The 8495-nt window shown below is 42.3% G+C and overlaps 1 long non-coding RNA gene across 1 annotated transcript; it reads left to right on the top strand.

Annotated features, from left to right (window-relative positions):
* The first annotated feature begins 592 nt into the window (after positions 1-592).
* On the top strand, positions 593-6427 carry LOC134164165 (uncharacterized). Its single transcript, XR_009965029.1, has 2 exons — positions 593-3656; positions 5675-6427. It is a non-coding gene; the product is annotated as an uncharacterized LOC134164165 (long non-coding RNA).
* Positions 6428-8495: the final 2068 nt, after the last annotated feature.

Raw genomic sequence — 8495 nt, 5'->3', positions numbered from 1 at the left:
TGACCCCAAGTCAGAGACACGCGGCCGAGGCCGGCCCGGGCTGGGCGGGAGCCAGGCCTCGGGCCTCCTGCGGCTGCCGCGCACCGCGATGTACACAAAGCAGTGAATAACCACAGTTCGATGTTTCTGGCATCAGTGTGAGGCACTGATTCTTGTTAGTAGTTAAAACTTGGGAATTTAATTGAACAGCTTAGGCAGAAGCTCTTCCCTGTGAGGGTGCTGAGGCGCTGGCACAGGGTGCCCAGAGAAGCTGTGGCTGCCCCATCCCTGGCAGTGTTCAAGGCCAGGCTGGACACGGGTTGAAGCAACCTGCTCTAGTGGAAGGTGTCCCTGCCCATGGCAGGGGTTGGAAGTGAAATCCACTGTGGGTTTTCATGGTGGTGGTTTGGAGATGCCACACCGACATTGGTTAAAGGGTATGTTTAGCAGGCATAAAAGGTACTTGGCTGTTGGACACAAAGTAGAATAGTATTGTACTGGTTTATTTTAACACTAGAGTTGAGTGCACAGTTCCTGATCAAAGAAAATAAGAGGTGTAAACCTCTGTGACGTGTTAGCATGCGAGGCCGGAACATCTGTTTGTGGAGTGAGTGTCCTTTTAACACACTTGTGAAGTTGTGGCTTTCAAGATACTTGCAGACTTTTGGCAGTATTATGTGTCTGTCTCATTAGCCATATTAGTGCATTAGCTGGTAGAATTAGTGCCTCTAGTACCTCATATAAATTATATAAACAATAGCAGTGTTGACGTAGTTTTTACTTAGGCTTTTAAAAAGTAAAAACTTAGTGGAAGTGCAGAAGAGGTCTCTGTCACTCCTTTCTGCTAAGCTAAAGGAGCTGTCAGCATGGGAGATGCAGGACTTGCTTCTTGAAACGTGTCAGTGCTATTACTATTGAAGCATCTCAAACATGTCTTGTTTTTTTGACAGCATTAGCACGCTGCATTTCCTCCTGCAGCTGTGATTTCTGAACAAGCAAAAATACCAGCTGTGGGAATCTCACCTCTCTCTTGCCCTAACAGACCCGAATGCAGTTTCCTTCCCCTGTGTACCTGTCAGAAACTGGTGCTGGAGTTTACAAGCTTCATTTTTTAAATTAGCTACAGGGCACACGTTTAATGTTCGGTCCTGCTGAGTGTGTGCCTTTGCCATCAATTACACTCCTTGTGTGTAATTCTGAGCAATGAGCGATCCTCATTGCTGGCTTGGGGCTGGAATGCTGAGCACGGCTGTGTACAGGCCATGTGATAATCTGTTCCCAGGATTTGTGTTTATCATTACAGAGTTAGGTGAATAAACAAACCTGCTGCATGCTTCAGAAAGGAGTTACAAAGTTCATAAAATTCGTAGAAGAAAGCATATAGTTTTCTTTGTTTTGTATAAAAATGCAACCACAGAGGCATACTGCATGTTTGAAAATGAGTGCTGTCTTTGCTCCTTGCTGTCTGGAATGAGGATAAAGATGCGGTTTTCACCACACTGTGCCCTTGATCTGGCTCATGGTGCAGCTACACCTCTACCTGCACCAGCTGAGTGCAGGTTGAGCCAGGAAGGGCCCCTCAGGACTGTGGCACAGGGAAATCCGTGTTGCAGGGATGTTCAGAAATTCATCTTCTGCCAGGCACAGGATTTTTTCTAGGTCAGAGAACGAACCAGAACCAGCAGAAAACTCACTGAGCTTGAACATGGGATACAGGCTCCTGGATACAGCCAGAAAAAGGTTGGTTGTGCTTAGAGCAACTCAACAGAATCTAAGGGCTGAAATGGAGAAAAGGAAACTTTTTCTGGGAAGAAGTGTAAATTCAGGTTCAGTGGAAATCCTGGGAACGTAATGAGATTCTCTAATACTGTTCGGACTTAATGCAAATGGTGGAACTCCACTGAAGCTGAACCTGCCTCCCTCAGATCTGAGTTCTGCCGTTTAGATCTTACAAAGTTTGCCTGCCTGGAGCTTATTTTAGATCACCACATGCCACCTTGTGGCAAATTAACATGATGCATCTGTTCTTTTTCCAACTCTAAACCACTGCTTTTCTCTGTTAAGGTCCTGCCCTCGTTTTACATTCTTTGGATTGATGTCGAGGCAAGATGGGTTTCATCTCCAGAGTTCCTGCCCTTCATCTTGGTAGTTCTGCGAAGCTTGGAACCACCTGTTCAATGCGGTAGTATTTTGTAGTATGAGGTTAGGCCAAAATAAAGTGTGCTTCTCAGCAAGATGTTCTGAGTGCTTCCCAGAAACCTTGCTATTCAAAGCTCACAGCTAGCTGAAAAATAAGTACATGGGGATAATCCAAAAAGTTATTGGAAAGAATACGGAGTGTTTACCTTCAACCTTCTATCTTTTTTTCTGCATCCAGGTTGTCTGTGGCCCTTACCTCTTTTGCATAAGCATTGGATTTAAATGCTTTATTCCTCTTTTTATTTCCTGACATCGCACTTTCTCACTAGAGATAGCAGTGTTATTTTCCAGCGTAAGCACAGCCTTTACAAAGATGTTTCAGGTTTTTACTACAAGCCTTTCATTTGCACTGTTTATGAAGGCATATCATACATTGTAAAATGTCTGTCTTGTTTGCTGGGAACATCAGTGTGATTGGAAAGAAACAAAAGACTACAAGGGATAACCAGCAGATGTAATGAAACAATGCCAATAGCAAGAGAAAAGAGGCTGTTTCTGGGGCTAGGAAAGTCCTCAATGGAATGTGGTCATGCTATTATGAGTTTGGAGAGTGGATCCTAAATACAAACAAGTTTGTATGCACATTCACTGGAGCTGGTGGATCTTTTAGATGCTGAGTATTGTGCTGGAACTCATTCACCTTTTTAACTTTCCACCTTTTCCTGGAAAAATCAAGTAATGCCCATGGCTGCGAGGTTTCCAAGATGTGTTGCCTGGACAGTGTGTTGGTGGCACCTCCTGCTCACCCCTGCTGTGCTCTGGCATACAACAGTGTGAGGATGGAGACCCCTCACTGCGAACTGGACTTTGTTTCAGGGCAGGACAAGTGCAGCAGATAAAATTCTGCTGCATGTTGTGACCAGTTCATGTCCTTTTATTTGTTTTTTTGTATATCTGGTTCCTGTTTTTTCTAGAAAGGCAAGTGTTTCTCAGTCACAGTTACCAGTCTTCTCCCTATTGCATAGAGGTTTCTTGCTCTTACTGCTTTTATTATTATTGTTGTTTTCATGGGACCTTGTGTTGCATTTCCTTAATCTTTTGGGGTTTTGAGTGCTTCACATTTGTTAGCTTCAAGACCTTAAAACTGTGCTTTGGCCTTTATCGAGCTGATAGCCTGATAAGTCAAGTGAGAAGTTGTTTAGAGTAAGATTGTTGTCACAAAGAGTAGTTGTCCTGTAGTTTACCTTAGCCACACTTTTCATTAAAGGATTTCTTTTTAATAATTACTGTGCCTCAGCAGAGAGCTAATAATCACCTCCTGTTTTACAGGAGCACAGGGGAAAGGCCTGAGTGTCTGGGGCTTTCAGTGGCTGTACTTTAAAATCATGATTAAGAAACTTGATAGTCACAGTCTACAGCTTTGACTCTGGTGAGTTCTTTCACAGATCAGGGAATACAGGAGCTTTGAGACCCTCTCCTCTCCTCTGTGTGTAGTGCGTGTTCTCCTTCCAGAAAGGTGTTACAGAAATAACATTGTGGTAGGTAAAGGTGTAAGTGGCTGCATTTATTTCGGTTCTCTGCTTTCATCATCCTCCTTTGTGTAACCATTTTACTTTCTAAGGCAGATGCTTACATATTTTTCATTCTATAAAGCCTGTAATGCTTGAAGTTACACACAGCTCTAGAGCTGCAAATTAATATGAGCCACAATAGGGGAAAATAAATTTCCACAGGATAACATAGCAGCTGTAAGTTTGCAGGGAGCTAATTTAAACCATACACTCTTACCAGTCTGCCTTGAGCATTAGTAAGAAATATCTGAAGTGAGATGTGGTTCATTCTGGTTGTAATTCTAGTGGTAATTTTTTCATTGGTTAAAACTTATCAGTCTACGGTTTTTCTCTTTTTTGTTTTTGGTTTGTTTTTTTGTTTGTTTCCATATCATAAGTCTACAATTGAAGGGGATTTTCAGCGTTTTCTGTATTAGGCTGGACTGATGTTTCTGACCTAGAGGTAATAAATGCCAGCTCCCCTGTGATGCTGAGTACAAATTCAGAATCATATCTGTACAAAATAGTGAACTCAATGGCTGCTAAGGCCAATTGCATGCAGCTAATTTTCTGTCAGAATGGATATTGTCTGTATCTCAGATTGAAAACAATTATTAACTAAATAGTAGTTCTCTTACCATCACACGAGAACATGAAGAATGGAATAGCTGCTTCCCAAGGGAGATGCTGAAAGAAGGAGGACTGAAGTAGTGAGTTTGGCTTTTGGGTTGGGTTTGGGTTTTGTTTGTTTTTTGGTTTTGTTTTTTTTTTGTTGGGACAGAAAGAACAAGGACGGAGAAGTATGAATTAATTTTAACAAAACACCTGAAATGGCCATGAAGCAGAGTCAGGCTGTGTGAATCCCGTGGTTGCTAAATCAGAATGACCTGCCACATGATTGCTGTAGGGTGAAGGCAGAAAATGTAGATCAGGAAAAGTGAGCTGCAGAAGTGAAGTCATGTGGTTTCTGACCATTAAAGCACTGAACAAAACCCAAAGAGACAGTGGATGGGTTAGACTTTGACGCAGACTTGCAAGTATTCATAGGAATTCATTGCTACGCCTGCAGCTGGTGTCTAGAGGGAAGGGGACAGCTTTTGGTAGGTATGGAAATACTGCTGGAGAGCTGCATCACAAATTGCCTCAGAAGCAGGGTTGTTCCAGCCTCAGCATCACAAATTGCTTCAGAAGCAGGGTTGTTCCAGCCTCAGCATCACAAATTGCTTCAGAAGCAGGGTTGTTCCAGCCTCAGCATCACAAATTGCCTCAGAAGCAGGGTTGTTCCAGCCTCAGCTGCCTGGTATTTTACATGATATGTTTTGTTAGGATTTTCATTAAGTCCTATCCAAGTCTCTGAATAAACCCTTCCTAGAAGAGGAAACTATATGGTTGTGAAGGGGGTAATGAGACAGATTCTTCATCCCTCAGATTCTTCATCCCTCTTACACTGTTTACAATGCAAGAACAGGAGTAGAACAGGACATGGTCTAGCTCAGTGCCATCGATATTGCCATCGTATCTTAAAGCTGATCTGTGTTCATCTGTGCTGGTTTCCACAAGACTGTTCTACAAATAACAGTCAAACATACTTACTGTAATTCTGTCTTTCTTGGCATAATGGGGGGGGGGGAATTTTGTGAGCTTTATGCTCCTCAAAAACCCATCAAGAACCATTAGGCAAGGGGTCAATTTGCTTCAAGCTCACAGCATCCTCAGGGTGCTGCAAGACTCCGTAAGACCATCAGAGAACAAAGACTAGGCACATACATTGTACAATATCCTCATTTAACAGAGCATCAGATCCTGCATGAAGGCAGGACATTCAGAAAGGTGTATCTGAAATACAGCTTCACCTTTTGAGAGGAAAAGAGGTTACCTCAGCGCACTTAGCCGAAATTGTTTAGGCTGTGGTCTTGTCTACCATCCATGAACATTTGTGTCAGTAAAAGCACATTTGGACACTGTCTGCCCAGAGTTTAAACTGACAAGCATTCGCGCTGGAGCAGCATGGACACTTGGTTCTGCAAGGACATAAGCAACATCATATGATGAACCTGCTTTTCTACAACTAACTGTAAGTGGCTTTTCTGATCCCACAAAGTTGAGTTATTTTGTTTTTTATAAGAAATAGGGTGCTTTAAAATTGTGATTGAACTCAAGGAAACTGCATTTGATTTGCGGATATTATGGAAGCAATAAAAAAGAGTTAAAAAAAAAAATCAGCAGTTTTCTGGAGATTATTTGTTCAGCTCTACTATTAATACTGTTTTGTTTGCCAGACTATGATCAAAAACATTTGGCAGGCAAGACTTGCTCAGGAAAGTGAGCCAGTAGAGTTGAGCTGTCATCCAAGTACGTACAGAAAAACTGTTCTCTTGGCATGGAAAACAGACTGTTTACAGAAATAATAAACATGCCCTCTAAAATTATGTTCCTTCTCTCTAAAATCATGGAAGGTCGCAAGACTTTGACCCTACAGAAGGAGCATAACACTTTATGAGACTTCTGTCAAAGCACATGATAAAAAATAAATACACTGTAATAAAGAAGTGTCAGTCTGATGGCTCAAATGTGCCTTCCTAACATATCCTGTCTCCCTTCTTTCAGATGTGGTATGCACACTGCCACGCAAAGGAAGCCCATCTGGAGGGGATATCAAATCAATCCATTTTCTTGACGTATCGGTTGATGTAATTAACTTTTGTTTCATCTCCCAAGTAAACCTTGTAAACAATAAAACGTGTCAAAGTGAAATACAATTTATTGAAAAGTGTAATTTGCCAAAGTCCTTATGGTGATTCAGCTGCTGGATAGAGCCCCAGATGCTGAGTATCCATGAGGAATAAGAGCCTGATCTGGCCAAGACTTATTTTTTCCCTGAGTCCTGACGATAGATGAGTGAGCTATAAGCAGGGTAGGAGGTAGTGGCTGGCTACCTCAGCAGCTGCCTGCAGCTGGAGGAGGAGTGTGTTCACCACCGTTGCCAACATACCTGGAGGGTGATAATCTCACCTTGTTAGTTCCTCAGGATTCCCAGGTTTATTCCTTATTTGGGTTCCTCCTTTCTCCCCTGTAAAGCTGTTCACTTAAATGCTACTGTGTAAACTCCAGGCATGGGAGTGACAAATATCACTCATTCTTGAGTAAAATAGCGCAGCTTTTTAGTATCATTTGAACGTCTTTGATGGAGACCCTCAGCCCACTGTTCATGGTCTCCTTGGTGCAAAGCAGACAGAACAGGCTGACAGAAAGGTTGTGGTTATACTGGCCACAAACTAAAATGTTTTGCAGGCGTTTCCCTGCAAAACTGTCTGGGGCAGTCTAGCATCAGGTAGTATTTACAGATGAGAACTGAGATGAGGGAACCGCAAGACTTCTTGACTTGATACATGCTACTCTTCAGCTGCCTGCAAGTAAAAGTGTTTCTAAATCTCATTGCACTGCAGCATCTCTGACTGGGATCTGCTAGTCTTAGAATCGACCTGCTAGAATCAACCAGGTTGAAAAAGACCTTTAAAATCATCAGGTCCAGTCATTACCCCAGGATTGCTAAGTTATGGGTGTCCCTGCTAAGGGGAGACAGAGCCTAGCATTCAAAATGACAGTGTTTGAGTTCTAGGAGGACAGTTTACCCGAGTTAACAGGTTCCACATGAGAATCTCCACTGACTACATAGGGAACCAAGGAAACCAGTGTTAGTAGGTTAATCTTTATTAATAGATCCTTTCCTCCTGCCCCTAATTACTTGCACAGCTATTTCCTTATGTTCTTCCCAGATGCCTCTCCTGGTTTTCACTCACACACTGCCCGCTGCTTGCACAGACACAGCAAAGGGGCTCTGATCTCACAGCTCAGGCACAGTAGCAGCAGCTCTCCTTACCTGCATGGAGTTCTGCATGGCCTGCAAGCAGGAGAGAGTCAGCATTGCATCTAGGCCTGCCTGTAGCTCCATGCTGTCACAGGTATTTTGGGGTCTCACTGAGCAAGGTCAAGAAGCTACAACACTAGTTTTGAGGGCAGTTCATTATAAGACTGACACTATTCTATTCTGTGTCAAACAGCCATTAGCCCTTCTTCTGGCATTCCTGTAGTTCCAAGGAAGCGGAAGGGTATCCCTGCTGCCTTTTTTACCCCAGTTGCCAAAGTCTTTTCATGCACAGCAGAAAACTAGACAGATAATCCCTCCTTTGGAACTTCACCAGTGCAGCTTATACATGTGCAGAATATAAAAGATATTTAAATGTGAGCTCTCAGCTTGCTGATGGTGAGTGTGTGAGTATTTGGCTTTGGGTCCATCTGTGCCCTGCCCTACAAAACAGTTTAATCCAGAAAGAAAAAGAAAAGAATAACAGAAATCTTCATTTGCTGGTAGTTTAGATTGTTTAGATATAACTCACAACTGTAAAACATAAGAATTGCATTTAATAGTTAATAAATTATACAACACACAGCATGTATTGTAATCTGTACTGCACATAATCTGTATGAAGTATTAACACCAATGTCTAAACAAAATATAAAGTCACTGTAGGCAATCTTAAAGCTCAGCTGTACAGTTTTTCTGAACTATTTTGGCTGTAGATGTGATATTTCACCCGTTTACCCTCATATGGTATTAATTCAATTGTTTTATATGTTATACATGCGTAAGAACTAGAAGGGATTTCCTTAAACAACAAACACTGAGGATAAAAAGGTTGGTGTTTATAAAAATGTCAAGCTCAAAGGCTCTTCCATAACTTGTTAGAGGATTGCTATCATTTAGGACTCAAAAGCCAGTCATTCAAGAAGTCCTCCAGAGAGAAAAGCTAATCCTGAGTTTCCACT

Source organism: Pezoporus occidentalis, unplaced genomic scaffold, assembly GCF_034315485.1.
Source record: "Pezoporus occidentalis ecotype Australia unplaced genomic scaffold, CSIRO_AGI_Poc_V1 ctg212, whole genome shotgun sequence".
Taxonomy (NCBI): domain Eukaryota; kingdom Metazoa; phylum Chordata; class Aves; order Psittaciformes; family Psittacidae; genus Pezoporus; species Pezoporus occidentalis.
The sequence above is the reverse complement of the archived record's forward strand: the minus strand, read 5'-3'. Positions and strand labels throughout refer to the sequence as shown.